At 41.0% G+C, this 21,707-nt stretch overlaps 1 protein-coding gene across 2 annotated transcripts in view; it reads left to right on the top strand.

Annotated features, from left to right (window-relative positions):
* Nucleotides 1-21,707, top strand: part of chrm4a (cholinergic receptor, muscarinic 4a) — a 126,786-nt gene that overhangs the window by 18,884 nt on the left and 86,195 nt on the right. The window lies entirely within an intron of this gene.

Genomic DNA, 21,707 nt, shown 5'->3' with positions numbered 1-21,707 from the left:
AGGCTCTGGATGTTGTGGGGCTGTCTTGGTTGACAACTGCAACATCGCGTGGACATCGGGGGCGGTACCTCTGGATTGGCAGACCGGGGTGGTGGTTCCTCTCTTTAAGAAGGGGAACCGGAGGGTGTGTTCCAACTATCGTGGGATCACACTCCTCAGCCTTCCCGGTAAGGTCTATTCAGGTGTACTGGAGAGGAGGCTACGCCGGATAGTCGAACCTCGGATTCAGGAGGAACAGTGTGGTTTTCGTCCTGGTCGTGAAACTGTGGACCAGCTCTATACTCTCGGCAGGGTCCTTGAGGGTGCATGGGAGTTTGCCCAACCAGTCTACATGTGTTTTGTGGACTTGGAGAAGGCATTCGACCGTGTACCCCTGTGGGGAGTGCTCAGAGAGTATGGGGTAACGCACGGTCTTATTGTGGCGGTCCGTTCCCTGTATAATCAGTGTCAGAGCTTGGTCTGCATTGCCGGCAGTAAGTCAGACCCGTTTCCAGTGAGGGTTGGACTCCGCGAAGGCTGCCCTTTGTCACCGATTCTGTTCATAACCTTTATGGACAGAATTTCTAGGCGCAGTCAGGGTGTTGAGGGGATCTGGTTTGGTGGCTGCAGGATTAGGTCTCTGCTATTTGCAGATGATGTGGTCCTGATGGCTTCACCTGGCCAAGATCTTCAGCTCTCACTGGATCGGTTCGCAGCCGAGTGTGAAGTGACTGGGATGGGAATCAGCACCTCCAAGTCAGAGTCTATGGTTCCCGCCCGGAAAAGGGTGGAGTGCCATCTCCGGGTTGGGGAGGAGATTTTGACCCAGGTGGAGGAGTTCAAGTACGTTGGAGTCTTGTTCACGAGTGAGGGAAGAGTGGATGGGGAAATCGACAGGCGGATCGTTGCGGCGTCTTCAGTAATGCGGACGCTATATTGATCCGTTGTGGTGAAGAAGGAGCTGAGCCGGAAGGCAAAGCTCTCGATTTACCGGTCGATCTACGTTCCCATCCTCACCTATGGTCATGAGTTTTGGGTCATGACCGAAAGGACAAGATCACGGGTACAAGCGGCCGAAATGAGTTTCCTCCGCCGGGTGGCGGGGCTCTCCCTTAGAGATAGGGTGAGAAGCTCTGTCATCCGAGAGGAGCTCAAAGTAAAGCCGCTGCTCCTCCACATCGAGAGGAGCCAGATGAGGTGGTTCGGGCATCTGGTCAGGATGCCACCCGAACGCCTCCCTAGGGAAGTGTTTCGGGCACGTCCGACCGATAGGAGGCCACGGCGAAGACCCAGGACACGTTCGGAAGACTATGTCTCCCGGCTGGGCTGGGAATGCCTCGGGATCCCCCGGGAGGAGCTGGACGAAGTGGCTGGGGAGAGGGAGGTCTGGGCTTCCCTGCTTAGGCTGCTGCCCCCGCGACCCGACCTCGGATAAGCGGAAGAAGATGGATGGATAGATGGATTTATTGACACAAAGATTATTTATGTATTTAATATGTGTTTGCTTACTATGGTATATTATTTATGTATTATTTATTTGTTCACTGTTCTGTACAGAGAACAAGGAAATTGGATAAAATTGCTATGGTATGAAAAGGGTTTAGGATTAAATAAACTCTGTTTCTTCCTACTCTTTTTCGGACGTGCTGTAATGAAACAACTGGAAATGTGTGATGCATTACATTGTATCGTATGCATGTTCGAAATAAACTGAAACTGAACTGAACTGAACTGAATGTAGGCCCGCATTTTGGTGCTCCTCAGTGTTGACGTAACTGCTGTGGTTTTATACTCTTTTTAGGAAGACCAGAAAGCAGGACATTATAGTTGTCAATAAATGCGTGTATCTCCCTCTTGGCCCAAGAGAGAAAAAATGTTACGGTCTGATAGAGATGTTTGTCCTCCGGATGCAGAGACAGAAGACAGAGTGCAGGTAAAATGTATTTAATAAACAATACTAGTGCATTTAGGAAGCACACACAAAACAGCTAGGGAGCAGTGTTGGGTTAGTTACTGAAAATCAGTAACTAGTTACAGTTACTAGTTACTTTATTTCAAAAGTAAGTCAGTTACTAACTCAGTTACTTTCACCAAAAAGTAATGCATTACTGTGAAAAGTTACTAGTAACTTCTTTTTTTTCTCTTTTTTTTTAAGGCTCCCATTAATGCTCTTTTAGCCTTCATTTCAGTACTGTTATTGCACTGGAGAATAATACAATCTGTTGATCAACTTGACATGCATTTGCATTACTGAACTCAGAAAGCAATGTGATCTACATACAACACACAAAGACAAAGATATGTTTCAAAGGGCCAATTTATTTCAAGCCAGAACAAATTGACAAAACTATTTTAAATAGCTGCAACATAATGGCACTTTAACTTTAACTTTAAGTAGATAGGATCTCTGATCCAAGACACAACTTACATTTAACTAAAATGTTATTTTCTTTGTGCTCGACAAAAGAAAAGTATTGACAATGTTTCCATGTTAAGAAACTCGACTCGACTTCTGGCTTCGAGTTGTTATGAGAGTAGCGTATGTGTGTGTGTGTGTGACCCTTTAAGATATGACAGCATGTGGGGTGAGTGACGTCAGTGAGTGAGTGGGCGAGAGAGGTGAGCGAGCAGCAACAGTGAGTGCGTGCAGGTGCTCTAGCTTGGTGGATGCTTGCGTCCAATAAAGTCACAAAGTTGCAACAAACCGCCGGCCTCGTCATTCACCCTCAGTTGTAAAGACCCACTTCCGGGTAAAGTGAAGGTTGTTAGCCCTAAAATACATAGGCCCTGGAGGAACGTCTCTCCCCTGCTCCCCTCAACTACGGTCTGGGAGCCCCCCGCCCCCACCCACACAAAACATGCTTCTTCTTTTCCTTGTGACACAGAAGCGCTTCAATAAAACACAATCAGATCTTCTGTTTCTAGCCGATACTACATAAAACATAACGTAAAATAACGCAGTAACGCATTATGCAGTAACGGTAACTGAGTTACTGAATATAAAAAATAACGCGTTAGATTACTAGTTACCGCCGAAACTAGCGGTGTTACAGTAATGCGTTATTTTGTAACGCGTTAGTCCCAACACTGCTAGGGAGTGAACGCAAAACAAAAACTAGTGCACAAGAAACAAAAATATTGCAACAGGAACGTGCACAAAAAGGAAACACATGAGGTATAGGATGCACAGGGAACGCTATGCAGCACAACAATAAAAGACAGGGCTGACATATAAAGCATCGTCACTGTCAACCAGAAACAGGTTTGTCCTGACTGCCAGAGAGGGACAAGTGAGGAAGCCAGCGCGCAGACTGTAGAATAGGTGGCAAAAGGAGAGAAACAGAAAGTGGAACTGAAAATAAAACAGCTGGAAAGGAAACAATACAAAACAGAGGGACATAAATATACCATGAATTGATTAACGTGGACCCAAACAAGTTGAAAAACTTATGCGGGTGTTACCATTTAGTGGTCAATTGTACGGAATATGTACTGTACTGTGCAATCTACTAATAAAAGTTTCAATCAATCAATCAATCAATGTTGTGTCTGTTTTATTTTATGTGTGGTTGCAGCACATGGGAAGATAAAAGGCGTACCCACTGGTTTACAGTAGAGACCAGAGCTCCTAAACCAGGGGTGGGCAATTAATTTTCACCGGGGGCCGCATAAGCAACCCGAGCACTGCTGGAGGGCCACACGACAATATTTCAATTAAATTTTGCTCAATATTATTTTTGATATACCGTAAGATAAATAATAATGATGATAATAATAATAATAATTAATAATAATAATAATTTAATTTAACCTAACTTAACTTTATACAAAAGCAGATTGCTTTTGATGGTCACTTTATCCTGCATTATCCAACATTTGGACAACCATCTGTTGTTAAAAATAGTTTTTAAATCATATTTATTTTATATTGTTTTTTATATTGGTTTTATATGTAATTGTTTTTTCTTTTTATTCAGTCATTGGTGGAGCTAAGGATAATATTTGAATATTGTTTTTAATATTGTTGTGCAGCCCTTTGGAAACCTGTTGTTGTTTAAATGTGCTATATAATTAAAGTGGATTGGATTGTCACACCTGCCAGCTTGTCCCATTTCAGTCCTAACATGTCAATTAAAGAGACAACCACAGGTAATGACTTGTTCACATAGGTAAATGCGTATTTCATTTACCTATGTGAACAAGTCATTACCTGTGGTTGTCTCTTTAATTGACTGCATGGCTGCCAGCTACTCCGTGATTTGAAAGTCTGCAGTTATCCCACGTAAGAAGAAGAGCAGCTGGGCGGTGTCATGTACATCACAAATCTCATCCAAAGTTAGCGAAAAACAGTCCATGTCTCCGGGCATATCAGCGCAACAAAGTCCAATAAGCACTCCTTAATAAACTCTCCGTCAGAAAACGCCTTACTTTTTCTGGCGCTTTTGTGAGAAATGACGAAACTTGTCCTGACAGCTGCATCTCTGGGGGTGTGAAATATGGCAAAAAGTCCTTGTTGGGTTTGCAGTTTTACCATCAACACATCAGCCTCCCTTGCGCGCGCTTCATCAGACACATTCCGGTATTTTCCCTCGTGTTTCTTCGTGTAGTGGCGATTAAAATGATATTCTTTAAACACAGCAACCTGTGTACCACACATTAAGCACAGGGCTTTACCATTAATTTATGTAAAGAAATACTTGGCAGTCCATGTCTTGTTGAAAACACGCCATTCGTCATCAACTTTTCTTTTTTTAGCGTCTCATCACTTGTCTCTATGCGCCTTCACTCACAGGTTCCCCCCGGACATACGGCATAAATAACACATTTCAAAATAAAAGCAGCACAGTTGTATTGCGCGCACGACATAGATGTTTTTTAAACTTTATTTTGTCATTTGTGATTGCGCCGTTCAATTCACTCACAATCGCACACACGCATACGTCCACACGGAAGTAATACAAATAACGCTTTTCAAAACAAAAGCAGCACCATTGTATTGCACACTCGACATAGATACTTTTTGAAATGTATTTTGTAATTTATGATTGGCCTCACACGGGCCGGACAGGGATGCGCAAAGGGCCGGATGCGGCCCGCGGGCCGTACAATGCCCAGGTCTGTCCTAAACGATCATGTAGAAAGCTGAAACCTAAATGGCGTGCGACTAAACATGTGGTTTTCCATCAAGCATGGAGTGATAGTTTAATAACTTATAAACACATGCTTACCTTAGCTAAAGCTAATTACTACTCCAATCTCATCCGCCTCAATAAAAACGATTCTAAATATTTGTTCGGTACAGTAGCATCGCTAACCCAACAAGGAACTCCTCCCAGTGGCTCCACCCACTCGGCAGATGACTTTATTACTTTCTTTAATAAGAAAATTGAACTCATTAGAAAGGAGACTAAAGACAACTGGGTTCTATTAGCACATGAATGTATATATGACGGATATTGCCCTCCAAAAAACCCTCTCTCTTTTTGATTAAATAACATTAGAGCGATGTCTAAATGGGGAAAAAAAACATACATGTTTACTTGACCCACTTCCTGGGAAACTTATCAAAGAGCTGTTTGTAATATTAGGACCATCAGTGCTAAATATTATAAACGTATCACTTTCCTCTGGCACTGTTCCCCTCGCATTCAAAAAAGCGGTTATTCATCCTCTGTTCAAAAGACCTAACTTCGATCCTGACCTCATGGTAAACTAACGGCCGGTGTTCCACCTTCCCTTTATTTCGAAAATCCTCAAAAAAATTGTTGCACAGCAGCTAAATAACAAGTGTTAATTTAGCTGCTGTGCAACAATAACACATCTAACAATCTCTGTGAACCCTTACAGTCTGGTTTCAGGGCAAATCGCTCTATGGAGACAGCCCTCGCAAAAATTACTAATGATCTATTGCTAACTATGGATGCTGATGCGTCATCCATGTTGCTGCTACTTGATCTTAGCGCTGCTTTCGATACCGTCGATCATAACATTTTATTAGAATGTATCAAAACATGTATTGGTATGTCAGACTTAGCATTTGCTTGGTTTAACTCCTATCTTACCGACAAGATGCAGTGTGTCGCCCATAACAATGGGCGACACACATTACCTTACCTCCGAGGGGAGGTAAGGTAATGTGCGGAGTTCCACTGGGTTTGGTTCTTGGCCCTGCACTCTTCAGGATCCACATGCTGCTGCTAGGTGACATCATACGTCTGAAGTCAACTTCTCCGTTGCCGCGAGCAGAAATTGGCGTTTTATCCAATTGTAGGTCGCAAATATATCAGATTTTATTTTGGATACCTATTCTGGATACTTTTATGGACACTTTATGGACAATTCTTAAGTGATCAAGGTGTGCTTGTTTGTCTAAAAAGACATCACCGACCGCTAGCTAGCTTGGTTTGTTTTTAGCCAGGTGGCTAGCTAGCCAGTCGATAACCTCCAGCTCGCCTTGAGCTTGGTATTTTAACGATTGCATGTTTGAATACCGAGTTTTTGAACAGTCACAGTTGCGATGACCAACAAAAAGAGTGACAAGAAGGAGGTGTCCGGTGGGGCTGCATGTAAAGTCAAACAACCAGCCAGGAAACACAGATCCCAGCGTGGCTCAACCGATAGCGGAGGTGAGCCGGGCGGTAGCATGGAGGTGGACGCATCGGTATTGGAATCGATCAACGCGAGACTGAGCAAGCTGGATATTCTGGATGCACTACAGCAGGACATCCGTGACTTGAGAAGTAGCCTGGAATTCAGTCAGAAGGAGATCGAGGATCTAAGAAAGGATAATGCCTTTCTGAGAGGCGCGATGACTGACATGCAGAGATCTACCGACTTTCTCACCGCGGACAATAGGCGTATTAAAGACACGCTGTTGGATATACAGTGCAGGGACATGAGAGACAATCTCATATTCTCGGGGATCCAAGAGGGCAACGCCGATCCGGAAAAAACTGTAAGAGAGGTCATGTCGGATAAGCTCAAACTCTCCCTGGATGTGGTAAGAGACATAACTTTCTCCAGAGTGCACAGAATGGGCAGACCTGTGGACAATAAAGTCTGTCTTATAATAGCTCGTTTTGAGCATTTTAAGCACAAAGAGTTGGTGAAAAGCAGAGGAAAGGAACTGAAAGGGACCTCTCTCTGGTTAAATGACTACTTTCCAGCAGAGATCAACGATAGGAGAAATAAACTGTCACCGATCATGAGAGAGAACCTAGCCCAGAACAAGAGAGTGGCACTAACAGTCGATAGGCTGTACATAAATGGACAGCTGTATCGGGACCCAAAGGTTACCCCCTGGTTTTTTAGAAAGGGCATTCGTGGGTGTTTTTAGCATCTTGGTTTGGCCTTTGTCATGACTACTTCCAGTACTGTTATGTCCTGCATTAAGCTGGCCCTTCATAGGGGCCTGGTGTTAGCTCAAGTGAATATATGCAGCCTGCGTAATAAGTATCAGGAAGTAGAGTGTATTATCAGAGATAATTTTATTAATATCTTTGCCATTTCCGAGACCCACCTTGATGATTCATTTTCTGATTCAGTTGTAGCCATTGAGGGGTTCTCAATTTTTAGGAAAGATAGGAACAGGTTTGGGGGTGGGGTGGCTATTTATGTTCAGAATCATTTATCTATCAAAGTGTGTAATGATTTGAAGCTATTTGTGTGCAGGTCCATCTGCCTTATTTGAAACCAATTATAGTATGTTGTTTCTAAAGGCCTCCTAGTGCTGATGCTCTGTATCTAAAGGAGTTATGTGAGATGTTTGACAAGATATCAGATGAGAATAGAGAAATCTATTTACTGGGTGATATGAATGTTGACTGGCTGACAAACAAAAATAAGTTACTATCCATTTTAAATGCTTCCAATCTGTCCCAAATTGTTGCCCCTCCCATGAGATTAGGTGTAGGTAGTGATGGTATTATTTTAGCTACATGCATTGATCATATTTATACAAATGTTCCTGACCAATGCTCCAAAGCAGTCTCGGTTCCTGTAGGTTTTCTGTCCACAATATAATAGCAGTCACTAGAAAGACAAGGGTTCCTAAACCTAAAGCCATCCATCCATCCATCCATCCATCCATCTTCTTCCGCTTATCCGAGGTCGGGTCGCGGGGGAAGAAGCCTAAGCAGGGAAGCCCAGACCTTCCTCTCCCCAGCCACTTCGTCCAGCTCCTCCCGGGGGATCCCGAGGCGTTCCCAGGCCAGCCGGGAGACATAGTCTTCCCAACGTGTCCTGGGTCTTCCCCGTGGCCTCCTACCGGTTGGACATGCCCTAAACACCTCCCGAGGGAGGCGTTCAGATGCCCGAACCACCTCATCTGGCTCCTCTCGATGTGGAGGAGCAGTGGCTTTACTTTGAGCTCCCCCCGGATGGCAGAGCTTCTCACCCTATCTCTAAGGAAGAGCCCCGCCACCCAGCGGAGGAAACTCATTTCGGCCGCTTGTACCCGTGATCTTGTCCTCATGACCATAGGTGAGATGAGAACGTAGATTGACCGGTAAATTGAGAGCTTTGCCTTCCGGCTCAGCTCCTTCTTCACCACAACGGATCGATACAGCGTCCGCACTACTGAAGACGCCGCACCGATCCGCCTGTTGATCTCACGAACCACTTTTCCCTCACTCGTGAACAAGACTCCTACGTACTTGAACTCCTCCACTTGGGGCAGGGTCTCCTAAAGCAAAAATTATTTTTACAAGGTCTTATTAGAGATTTGATGAAGAGTGTTTTATTGATGAAATATCCTGTTTAAATTGGAACGAGGTGTGCAGTGAGGAAGACCCTGAGGCTGCACTGGATTTATTTATGTTAATGTACATGAGTGTTGTGGACAAGCATGCCCATTTGAAAAAGTTTTCAGTCAAAACTAAGTCTGCCCCATGGATTGATAATGGACTTAGGAGTTTAATGACAGAAAGAGACATGGCTAAAAAAAGACTCAGTCAACTCAGGTTTAATTGATGACAGGCATAAGTACTGTTCCTTAAGAAACCAGGTCACAAAGTTAAACAAACTGAAAAAAAGGGAATATTACAAACAGGTTATATGATGTGAGATATGATACCAAAAACTTATGGAATGTTTTGAATGAAATAATGGGTAGAAAGAACACCTTTTGTGGAATCAAATGGGTTGGTACTCACTAAGCCATGTGACATTGCAAATCATTTTAATAACTATTATGTTGACAAGGTATCTCATTAGGAATATTATAATGGATAATAAGGGGTGTGAATTCAATTTTCATCAGGTTGAAGTCAGTGATGTTGAGAGGTTACTACACTCTCTTCCGGACAACAATGTAGTTGGTATAGACAACCTGAATAGTAAGTTACTGAGAATGACTGCTGGTATCATATCAGTTCCTGTTTGTCATATTTTTAATAGATGTTTACAAGTGGGCCTGTGTCCAAAGATATGGACGGTGGCAAAGGTAACTCCTCTACATAAGGATACCAAATTGGCTTTCAATGAGGGCAATTCTAGACCAATAAGCATTCTACCTGGTTTATGTAAAATACTGGAGAAGTGTGTGTATGCACAAATTCATATGAGGGGCCGTTAGGGACATTATTCAGAATTACCTCTTACATACACTACTGAAATGCTCTCATATAAACAACTGAAATATTTTTCTTTTATACACACTACTGAAACACTCTTATAAACACTACTGAAATGCTCTTACATACACTACTGAAATGCTCTCACATAAACAACTGAAATGTTTTTCTCTCACACACCCTACTGAAACACTCTTATAAACACTACTGAAATGCTCTTACATACACTACTGAAACACTCTTATAAACACTACTGAAACACTCTTATAAACACTACTGAAATGCTCTTATAAACACTTCTGAAACGCTCTTATAAACACTACTGAAATGCTCTTATAAACACTACTGAAATTCTCTTATCAACACTACTGAAATGCTCTTACATGCACTACTGAAACACTCTTATACACACTACTGAAACACTCTTATAAACACCACTGAAACGCTCTTATAAACACTACTGAAACACTCTTATAAACACTACTGAAACACTCTTATAAACACTACTGAAACACTCTTATAAACACTACTGAAACATTCTTACATACACTACTGAAACACTCTTATAAACACTACTGAAATGTTTTTGTCTCACGCACACACACACACACCTGGAATTATTTTTCACTACTATGAATAAACGGATTTCACCTGTGTGTGTGTGGGCTTTTTACACGTGCGTGTGAGGCACAACAATTTCAGTAGTATGTGTGCAAACATTTCAGTTATGTGTATGAGCGCATCTTACCACTGTGTGTAAGAGCATCTTACCACTGTGTGTAAGAGCATCTTAGTAGTGTGTGTGAGCGATGTTGCATTACGGTTCCGGTATAATCCCCGCCCCTTTTCAGACAAGTTCATTTTTATTTTTTTTAAAGCCAAGTTGTGGACAAAATGTCTGCCGACAAGTAGCTTAACCGAGGCGGGAGCTCCACTTCATAATTTGAGGGCTTCAGCGGAGAATATAAGAACACTTTCAATGCAACAAGGGTCGGGGCAGGACGCGGCACCTGAGCGGCCACACAGCGGTGCCTTTCTCCTCCCGACAGCCAAGCAGCCTGGAGGAAATGTTACCTTGCGAGTTTGCACCGCACACGTGCAACGTTTCAGTTCATGGACATCGGGGCAAAAGGAGGAAAAGGTAATTAGACTTCATTTATTTTTAAATGATTGTTGAATCCCACGAAATGTAAGACAACATGGCATTGTAGTGAGCTAAACAGTTAGCCTTAGTCTGCCTCCACTACAAACAAGTTAGCAACTAGTGTTTCCGCGGCTCCTAAGAGTCTGACATCTATTGCAAACTTGCCGTTTGTCTCGGAGGAAGCGGACAAAAGTACACAGTCAAGTCAGCTAGTAATGTTTGCAGCGTTGTTGCTATGGTAACATGTCGAAATGTGAGTCATGTCGTGTTACGTCAGTAGCTAATCATGTACTAATAATAATGAATTACATTTATTTAGCGCTTTTCTATCGACTAGGTAAGGGGTCCCCAAACTACGGCCCGCTGGCTGGTTACGGCCCGCCAGCGTCCAAAATCTGGCCCGTGGGAAAAAAAAAATATATACATTATTTTAAATCTGACTTTTGTAATTCGTTTTTTGGTGTCCCCTAGCCGCTCAGGCAAATCATATTGTCTAAAAATGCATTTCCCTGTATGACTTATATTGTCTTAGCTGTTTTAATGTGATCTGATTGTTACATTCTTATTTCAGAGTCACCACACAGCTGCATGACCATTTCAACAAAGATGGAATAAACAACCTCTGGATTAATGGAACTTCTCTGCACACAAATATATTTATTGGAATATTCAATAAATTTCACATAGAAACATTGTAAATATTATTTTCAACAGTGTGTTGCAAACAACCTTTTTTTGGTTCAGAAAGGTTCCTTATGTCTTATTATTCATATACTTTCAATACTTGTCGGTGTGTAATTCCAGACATAGATGTAAACATTAATGAGACAACAATTAACATTTTTCAACAAGTGAACCCACTTGAAAATGATGGCAACTATGGAATAGACATTTTCACTTCAATTCTGCACTTTATTCAGTGAACAATATGTGATATATAAGGTTTGTTAAAATGTTTTCTTCACTTGTGCAGTGTATTCTGCTAATTAACATTTTGTTTAAACATTTTGTAAAAAATAAATAAATAAGGAACCTGTTGTATTGACCTGTATGAAGTTGCCCACTTTATTATTGCAAATATAAATGATAAATGGGTTATACTTGTATAGCGCTTTTCTACCTTCAAGGTACTCAAAGCGCTTTGACAGTATTTCCACATTCACCCATTCACACACACATTCACACACTGATGGAGGGAGCTGCCATGCAAGGCGCTAACCAGCAGCCATCAGAGGCAAAGGGTGAAGTGTCTTGCCCAAGGACACAACGGACGTGACTAGGAAGGTAGAAGGTGGGAATTGAACCCCAGTAACCAGCAACACTCCGATTGCTGGCACAGCCACTCTACCAACTTCGCCACGCCGTCCCAAATATCAAAATAACACTGCAATACGTTTGAGCTGTGAACATTTATGTTTCTACCGTTGAGGTTTTTAAGTTATTTTAAAATACATGTTCTGACTAGTAATGTCATCCAGCCCCCACCATCACACACACTTTGTCAAAATCTCCCCAAACGTTTGTGATACACAATGTTTTTGTCTTATGATTATTGTATTAGGGGCTAGGTGTAAATATTAACACATTAACTTAAACTATAATTTTAGACAAACAATATCTATTGTCTAACTACAAGAAGCATTGAAAAGTATATAAATAATAAGGCATAAGGAACCTTTTTTGAGCGAAAAAAAAAGGATATTTAATATGTTTATGTGAAATGTATTAATATATTTGTGTGCAGAGAAGTTCCATGAATCCAGAGGTGGTTTATTTTGTCTTTGTTGAAATGGTCATGCAGCTGCGTGGTGACTCTGAAATGAGAATGTAACAATCAGATCACATTAAAACAGCTAGACCAGGGGTCGGCAACCCACAGCTCCGGAGCCGCATGCGGCTCCTTGACCACTCTGATGCGGCTCAGCTACATACATGCCGACGCCCCCGATTTTCCCAGGAGACTTATGGATCTCAGTGTCTCTCATAGATTACTCCCAGGGTAAAAATAATCCTATTTCCACTCTAATTACTAAATAAAGGACGTGCCCTAATTGCACTGCAGTAATTGTCCTCTATAGCATTTACAAACAGCGTGCCAGTCCAGCCACATGTTGTATGTTGTTATTACTTGCACACACAGGAGACAGCAAAGCATACTTACTCATCAGCCACACAGCTTACACTGACGGTAGCCGTACCGTATCAAACAACTTTAACATTGTTACGTTACAAATATGCGCCACACTGTGAACCCACACCAAAAAAGAATGAAAAACACATTTCTGGAGAACATCCCACTGTAACACAACATAAACACAACACAACCATTACCCAGAATCCCATGCAGCCCTAACTCTTCCGGTCTACATTATACACCCCCGCTACCACAACCCCCCCACACATCAACACCCCCCCGCCCCCCTCTCCGTGCGTTGGTTGAGCGGAAGAGTTAGGGCTGCATGGGATTCTGGGTATTGGTACCGTCAGTGTAAGATGTGTGGCTGCTGACCTAGTACGCCTTGCTGTCTCTTACGTGAGCAAACTGAAACTGCATTCTACATGTGGTCGAGCAGGTACACTATTAGGGCAGACTGCAGAGGGCGCCAAATGTAGTGTCATCACGCTCTGATATTCGGGAGTCTCCCGGGAAAAATGAGAGGGTTGGCGAGTATGACGCTGTCAAGCGCCAATTATTCAAAACTCGCGGGCTGCACTAACATCAAATTTCCACATGAAAGTGGAAATGTGTCTGAGACCCCTGGTTAACATAGCACAAAGCATTTAAGCTCTGTATGCGGTGTTTTTCATTTTAAATTTAAAAACATTTTTTTGTGGCTCCCATTACTTTCTTTAATTCGTGAAACTTGCCAAAATGGCTCTTTGAGTGGTAAAGGTTGCCGACCCCTGAGCTAGACAATATAAATCATATGGGAAAATGCATTTTTAGACAATATGATTTGCCTGAGCGGCTAGGGGACACCAAAAAACGAATTAGAAAAGTCAGATTTAAAATAATATATATATTTTTTTCCCCACGGGCCAGATTTTGGACGCTGGCGGGCCATAACCAGCCCGCGGGCCGTAGTTTGGGGACCCCTTACCTAGTCGATAGAAAAGCGCTAAATAAATGTAATTCATTATTATTAGTATATGATTAGCTACTGACGTAACACGACATGACTCACATTTTGACATGTTACCATAGCAACAACGCTGCAAACATTACTAGCTGACTTGACTGTGTACTTTTGTCCGCTTCCTCCGAGACAAACGGCAAGTTTGCAATAGATGTCAGACTCTTAGGACCGCGGAAACACTAGTTGCTAACTTGTTTGTAGTGGAGGCAGACTAAGGCTAACTGTTTAGCTCACTACAATGCCATGTTGTCTTACATTTCGTGGGATTCAACAATCATTTAGAAATAAATAAAGTCTAATTACCTTTTCCTCCTTTTTACCCCGATGTCCATGAACTGAAACGTTGCATGTGTGCGGTGAAAACTCGCAAGGTAACATTTGCTCCAGGCTGCTTGGCTGTCGGGAGGAGAAAGGCACCGCTGTGTGGCCGCTCAGGTGCCGCGTCCTGCCCCGACCCTTGTTGCATTGAAAGTGTTCTTATATTCTCTGCTGAAGCCCTCAAATTATGAAGCGGAGCTCCCGCCTCGGTTAAGCTACTTGTCGGCAGACATTTTGTCCACAACTTGGCTTTAAAAAAAATAAAAATAAACTTGTCTGAAAAGGGGCGGGGATTATACCGGAACCGTAATGCAACATCGCTCACACACACTACTAAGATGCTCTTACACACAGTGGTAAGATGCTCTTACACACAGTGGTAAGATGTGCTCACACACATAACTGAAATCTTTGCACACATACTACTGTAATTGTTGTCCCTCACACGCACGTGTAAAAAGCACACACACACACAGGTGAAATCCGTTTATACATAGTAGTGAAAAATAATTCCAGGTGTGTGTGTGTGTGTGTGTGCGTGAGACAAAAACATTTCAGTAGTGTTTATAAGAGTGTTTCAGTAGTGTATGTAAGAATGCTTCAGTAGTGCTTATAAGAGTGTTTCAGTAGTGTTTATAAGAGTGTTTCAGTAGTGTTTATAAGAGCGTTTCAGTAGTGTTTATAAGAGTGTTTCAGTAGTGTTTATAAGAGTGTTTCAGTAGTGTTTATAAGAGCGTTTCAGTAGTGTTTATAAAAGTGTTTCAGTAGTGTTTATAAGAGTGTTTCAGTAGTGTTTATAAGAGTGTTTCAGTAGTGTATGTAAGAGCATTTCACTAGTTTTTATAAGAGCATTTCAGTAGTGTTTATCAGAGCATTTCAGTAGTGTTTATAAGAGCGTTTCAGTAGTGTTTATAAGAGCATTTCAGTAGTGTATGTAAGAGCATTTCAGTAGTGTTTATAAGAGTGTTTCAGTAGTGTTTATAAGAGTGTTTCAGTAGTGTATGTAAGAGCATTTCAGTAGTGTTTATAAGAGTGTTTCAGTAGGGTGTGTGAGAGAAAAACATTTAAGTTGTTTATGTGAGAGTATTTCAGTAGTGTGTGTAAGAGCATTTCAGTAGTGTTTATAAGAGTGTTTCAGTAGTGTTTATAAGAGTGTTTCAGTAGTGTATGTAAGAGCATTTCAGTAGTGTTTATAAGAGTGTTTCAGTAGGGTGTGTGAGAGAAAAACAATTCAGTAGTGTATGTAAGAGCATTTCAGTAGTGTTTATAAGAGTGTTTCAGTAGTGTGTATAAAAGAAAAAGATTTCAGTTGTTTATGTGAGAGCATTTCAGTAGTGTATGTAAGAGGTAATTCTGAATAATGTCCCTAACGGCCCCTCATAAATTCAACCTTACTTTCAATCAAATGGGCTAGCAACTGATTCTCAACATGCACTAGAACGGGCCACTCTACGTCCACTGCTCTTATACAAATGACGGAAAATTGGCTTAATGCTAAAGATAATTATATGTTGGTTGGAGCTGTGCTGTTAGATTTTAGTGCTGCATTTGACATGATTTTATTTTAGTTTTACTGAGATTCAACGATAGTCTGTTTTTGTCAAACCATCTTTTTAATTTGTTAATTTCTTCTGTTATTATTTGTATTATCTTCTGTGTGTTCTCTCCTGAACAAAACGCTGTTGTATCATCCGCAAATAATACTAACTTTGAATATTTTGTAACTTTACAAATGTCATTTATATAGAGATTGAATAATTTTGGTCCTAGTATTGATCCCTGAGGTACACCACAGGATATATTTAGCGTTGTAGACATGTGTTCGCCTAGCTTCACGTATTGTTTCCTGTTCGTTAGATAACTTCTTATCCAGTTTAAGACTAACCCTCTGATGCCATATCGTTGTAGTTTTTTGATTAAAATATTGTGATTAATTGTGTCAAATGCTTTAGTTAGATCCATAAAAACCGCTGCCGCACATTTTTTACTATCTATTGCATTGGTAATTTCTTCTGTAATTTCAGTTAAAGCCATTGAAGTTGAAACATTAGCTCTGTATCCATATTGGTTCTCTTCGAGTATTCTATTTTTATTTATGAAACTCTCTAATCTGTTATTGAACAGTTTTTCAATGATTTTAGAAAATTGTGGAAGTAAAGAAACACGTCTATAATTTGTAAATTGATGTTTGTCTCCAGTCTTATAAATTGGTGCAACTTTAGCTATTTTCATTTTGTTTGGAAATGTACCTGTTTGAAATGATAGGTTACTAATATACATTAAAGGTCCTGAGATCTCTTCAATAACCTTTTTTATCGTTTCCATATCAATTCTGTTACAATCAGTTGAAGTCTTAGATTTAAATTTTTTCACGTTTGTAACTATTTCCTCCTGTGTCACATTACTGAGGAACATGGAGTTGGGATTTCGCTCTATGGTATCATTATAGTCCTCAATTGAAACTGGGTCTGGAATCCTTTCTTCCAATTTTGGTCCAATGTTTACAAAATAATTATTGAAGCTTTCAACTACTTCCTTTATGTTGTCATTTTTTTTATTTCCGTCTAAGAAGTATTGAGGGTAGTCCCTCTTAGTTCCATTTTTAATAATGCTATTGAGGATGCCCCCCATGTTGCTCTCATATTATTTTTGTTCCTGTCCAATAATTCACTGTAATATTCTTTTCTACATGATCGTAGTATGTATGTTAACTTGTTTTTATACTTTTTGGACTTAATTTCTGCCTCTATAGTTCTTTGTGCTATACATTTTCTATATAGTGTATTCTTCTTCTTAAAAGCATTTTTTAATCCTTTTGTCATCCATGGTTGATTATTCTTTCTCTGCTTATTACTGAGTTGTATCCATGGACAATGTTTGTCATAAAGTATTATGAACTTGTTTAAGAAATGTTCATATGCTTCATCAACCTCTTTTTCATTGTACACATTGTCCCAATCTTGCTTTTGTAGCTCAATTTTGAAGGCAATCAACCTCTTCTCTGTGCACAGTCTTCGAAATGTCCTTTTGTCTTCCATGTTCTTCTTGTAGTTTCCATCATATATTGTAAAAACTGGCAGATGATCACTAACGTCGGTTATAAGTAGACCACTTGTAGTGTTATTATCAAAATCATTGGTAAAAATATTATGAATAAGTGTGGCACAGTGTCCAAATTAGTTTGCTTGTTAATGATTTTGTTTGGTTTTGTATTGTGTAGTTATATTTATATGGTAATTATTATTCTGTGACTGTAAATTGTTTGCTTGTTTTCTTATTGATGCTTTTATTTTATTTGTTACTGTATTGTGTAGTTATAATTATATGCTTTTACTTGTAATTGTATTGAGTTTGTGGACCCCAGGAAGACTAGTGGGTTGTTGTGGCAACCAGCTAATGGGGATCCTTAATAAAAAAAATAAAATAAAAAAAATCATACGCATATGCTGATGACACCCAACTCTACATGCCCCTAAAGCTGACCACCACGCCAGATTGTAGTCACCTGGAGGCGTGTCTAAATGAAATTAAACAATAGATGTCCATAACTTTTTGCAACTCAACGCTAAGAAAACGGAAATGCTGATTATCAGTCCTGCTAGACACCGGCACCTATTTAATAAAACTATTTTGACTACTACTATTTGACAACCAAAGCGACTCGGTAAATAATCTCAGTATTATCTTCGACCCAACTCTCTCATTTGAGTCACACATTAAGAGTGTTGCTAAAACAGCTTTCTTTCTTCTCCGTAATATCGCTAAAATGTGTTCCATTTTGTCCACCAGTGACGCCGAGATCATCATTTATGCGTTCGTTACATCTCGTCTCCATTACTGTAACGTATTATTTTGGGGTCACCCTAAGTCTAGCATTAAAAGATTACAGTTTGTACAAAATGCAGCTGCTAGACTTTTTGACAAGAACCAGAAAGTTTTGATCATTTTACGTCTAGACTGGCTCACCTGCACTGGCTTCCTGTGTACTTAAGATGTGACTTCAAGGTTTTACTACTTACGTATAAAATACTAAACGGTCTAGCTCCATCCTATCTTGCTGATTGTATTGTACCATAGGTCCTTGCCAGAAATCTGCAATCTAAGAACTCCGGCTTATTAGTGATTCCCAGCGCCCCAAAAAAGTCTGCAGTCTATAGAGCTTTTTCTATTCGGGCTCCAGTACTCTGGAATGCCCTACTAGTAACAGTTAGAGATGCTACCTCAGTAGAAGCATTGAAGTCCCATCTTAAAACTAATTTGTATACTATAGCCTTTAAATAGACCCCCCTTTTAGACCAGTTGATCTGCCGTCTCTTTTCTTTTGTGCTTTGTCCCCTGCTCCTGCATGGAGCGGTGATACGCTAGCTGTTCAAAGTTGGGACCCGGGGTGGACCACTCCTCTGTGCATCAGTTGGGGACGTCTCTGCGCTGCTGACTTGTCTCCTTTCAGATGGTCCCCTGCTGTCCCCACTATGGACTGAACTCTCACATTATTAACTAGATCCACTCGACATCCATTGCACCGGTCGCCCAGGAGGGGATCCCCACATCTGCGATCCCCACCGGGGTTTCTCATTGTGCCCAGTGGGTTGAGTTTTTTCTTGCTCTGATGTGGGATCTGAGCCGAGGATGCCGTTGTGGCTTGTGCAGCCCTTTGAGATACTTGTGATTAAGGGCTGTATAAATAAACTTTGATTGACTTTGATTGATTGAATTTTAATTACATCATTGGTACCCACCCGCATACATATCTCCTTACGCTACAGCACACACATCAATAGGTACTGGAGGTCGGCTGTGATGGCTGACCTGCTCATTTTAACTACTCTGTAGACACTCTGGGGACCTTATACACTCCCACATCAGCCCTTTGAGACACTTGTGATTTAGGGCTATATAAATAAACATTGATTGATTGATTGATGCATGGGTGGGATGACTGTGCCTCCCCGACCGGCACAGGAACCTCGCTGAAGGTGTGAGGGTGAGGCGCACTGTGTCTGTAGGCGGAGTTTTGCGCCCTGTTCCAGGGCAGTGGGGTGGGTTTTATTTCTGTCGGGGAGGGAGTGGGGGACCCTGAGGTATATGGCAATGGATGGAATGGCTGGATGGATTCGTTGTGTCCGGGGTGGCCGCAGTTGTCATTTTGGTTGTGGTGTTGTTTGGTGTACTCTGGCGGTGGTTGTGCACAAGTTTAAGTCTATTGCCGGGCTGGGTTTGTATGACTGGCCACGCGGTAAGTTTTCTTGGCAGAGGGGTCATCGGGTGTTGTTCTGGCTTCATGTGAGCCAGGTGTTGTTCTGGCTTCATGTGAGGCGTGGTGTTTTTGTTTGTGTGTTAATGTGTGTTTACTTCTTTTTGACGTTTTTTTTTTTTTGATGGATGTAGAATGGATTGGGTGGTCAATTGTTTCGCTTCCGGTTTATGTTCTATCACGAGGGTTTCGTGTGCATCTTTGACTGTCCTTTTATCGGGGGTACGGTCCCTTTTTCTTATTTTGTGTCCTCATGCAAAACTTTTAATTTCTTTGGTTGTTTTGCAGCTTCTGCCATGCCGCGTTCCATTTACCTGGGAAGTGGGAGCTGGGAATTGCGTTACAGCCGAGTTGAGAGCGTTCCAGTTACGATGTCGGAAATCAAGATTGCCACATCCACGAAAGCTCTTTTTGCGCTTGCCTTGTCTGACTACAAACAACTTATGGGAAAATATGCACTCTTTCTGCAACCTTCAAACACAATGGATAAAGAGAAAACACAGACATTATTGCTATCGGCGTACAGAGTATATACCACATGAAATAAATGTAATTTACACTACAGTGGCATTACCATAAAAAACATACAACAATTAATTTATTATGGCTGATTTAAAAAAGCTAGGCAGAAATGCTAATAATGAAATTATATAAATCCATAGCAGCCATCTTTGAAATGAACTTGAGGGTGGTGAGAATGCTCTAACTTTGCGAGTCGGAAATCTGACCTTGAGTGGCTTTCCAGTTTTGAAATTTTGACTAAGAACGTGGAAATTCTGACTTCCCAGTACAAATGTAACGCTTGCAAGTCGTTAGCATCGACTTCCGTCTTATTAACAAATGGGGAAAGGGGAGTCAGGGGATGACGTATGCGGTAAAGCAAGTCAGCACATTTGTAGTTTTTTGTGTGGCAGGATTCCTGCCACCTTCCTCAACGTTGCTAAGTGCCAGTAAAAGCGATACAGACCCCCTCAGGCCATGACAGATGTGTCATTCAAATTGTTGTAAGTTGATGTATCATTCCAAAAGTTATGAAAATATTTTCTGAAAGTTGAAAAGTTGCTCAGTGATGCTTAATATATAGTTGATAAATTAGTGACAAACCACAACAAGCAAAATTATTATAATAGCAATAAAATACATTTAAATAACATTAGGAATACAAAACAATACAGTGTTTCCTTTTTAATTGTTTTTAATTCATTTTTTTTACCTTTTACGTGTGTTTTTCCACCATAAAGTGTGTGCTTAATGTGTAAAATAAAATGTTATACAATGTGTGTTAATTAAATGCAAAAATCCTTACATTTATTTGTACAATACATCTTTGGACAATTTTGACCAGTATGCTATGTCAAAGCATAGTAATAGTGTATATGAATCAATAAGTGCTTTAGATACAGTATGCTTGTGTAAAGTACTTTTTTATTTATTTTGTTAGCGCAGTCACACCGGATGTGGCACACCGCGTTATTATTGTGAAAGGGGTAAGTGTGCTGTGCGTTGTTTTCAGTTTGACGAGTAAAGAGACAACTCAATTGAGGCTGTTAAAAAACAGAGTGTCTCTCAAGTTGCGACCACTGTTTGTAAATTGATGATACATCGATGATGTTGTTCACAACAACACAAGCAGTGTTGTGGGTGTATGGATTGTTCTCGCTAGCTTTGGCTTTGTAGTTTAGTCGCTGTTTGAAGTGATTGTCTCGACATTGTTTGGTTTAGCAAACAAGCTATATACTTGGCTGTTCACCTTGGAGACCTGCTGCGGATATGGGTACGACCTGGGGCGAGATTTACATTTACATTTTGTGGATGAATGAGTGGTACCCATTTTTTCCCAAACAAATGTTTCTTCTCCTCACACTGTCAACATTTCACTTACATTTATGTCAATTACCGTGGTATTCTGCAATTGACAGCGGATTCCGTTTTATTTGCCAATCATGTGACGGTTACGTCAAAGCAGAAATCAAATATGCTTTACTTTTTTAAATTTATTTTAGTGATTATTGATCAGGCATACTTGTGCTGTGTAAAATGAAAAGTAGCAACTATAGTGACATTTCAAACTTTCAGGTTTTTTTTTTCACTCATTCGTTCCTCATGTGTTTACCGTCACAAGCTCCGGAATATGCGCGTGCGTTTCGTGGCCCATTAATTGTGTAGATTATTATGTTTTCATAATCGTGAGAGTTGGTGTCTTGGGCTGTTGCAGCCGGGCTGCCTGTCCGGGGCCCCTGGGTCCCGCTGCCCACATCTTCTGGATGCCCGTCTTGGCAGGGGTCTGTGGGTCTAGTTGTGGT

Source organism: Entelurus aequoreus, linkage group LG07, assembly GCF_033978785.1.
Source record: "Entelurus aequoreus isolate RoL-2023_Sb linkage group LG07, RoL_Eaeq_v1.1, whole genome shotgun sequence".
NCBI lineage: Eukaryota > Metazoa > Chordata > Actinopteri > Syngnathiformes > Syngnathidae > Entelurus > Entelurus aequoreus.
Note: the sequence above shows the minus strand (reverse complement) of the source record. Positions and strands in the feature narration are given on the sequence as shown.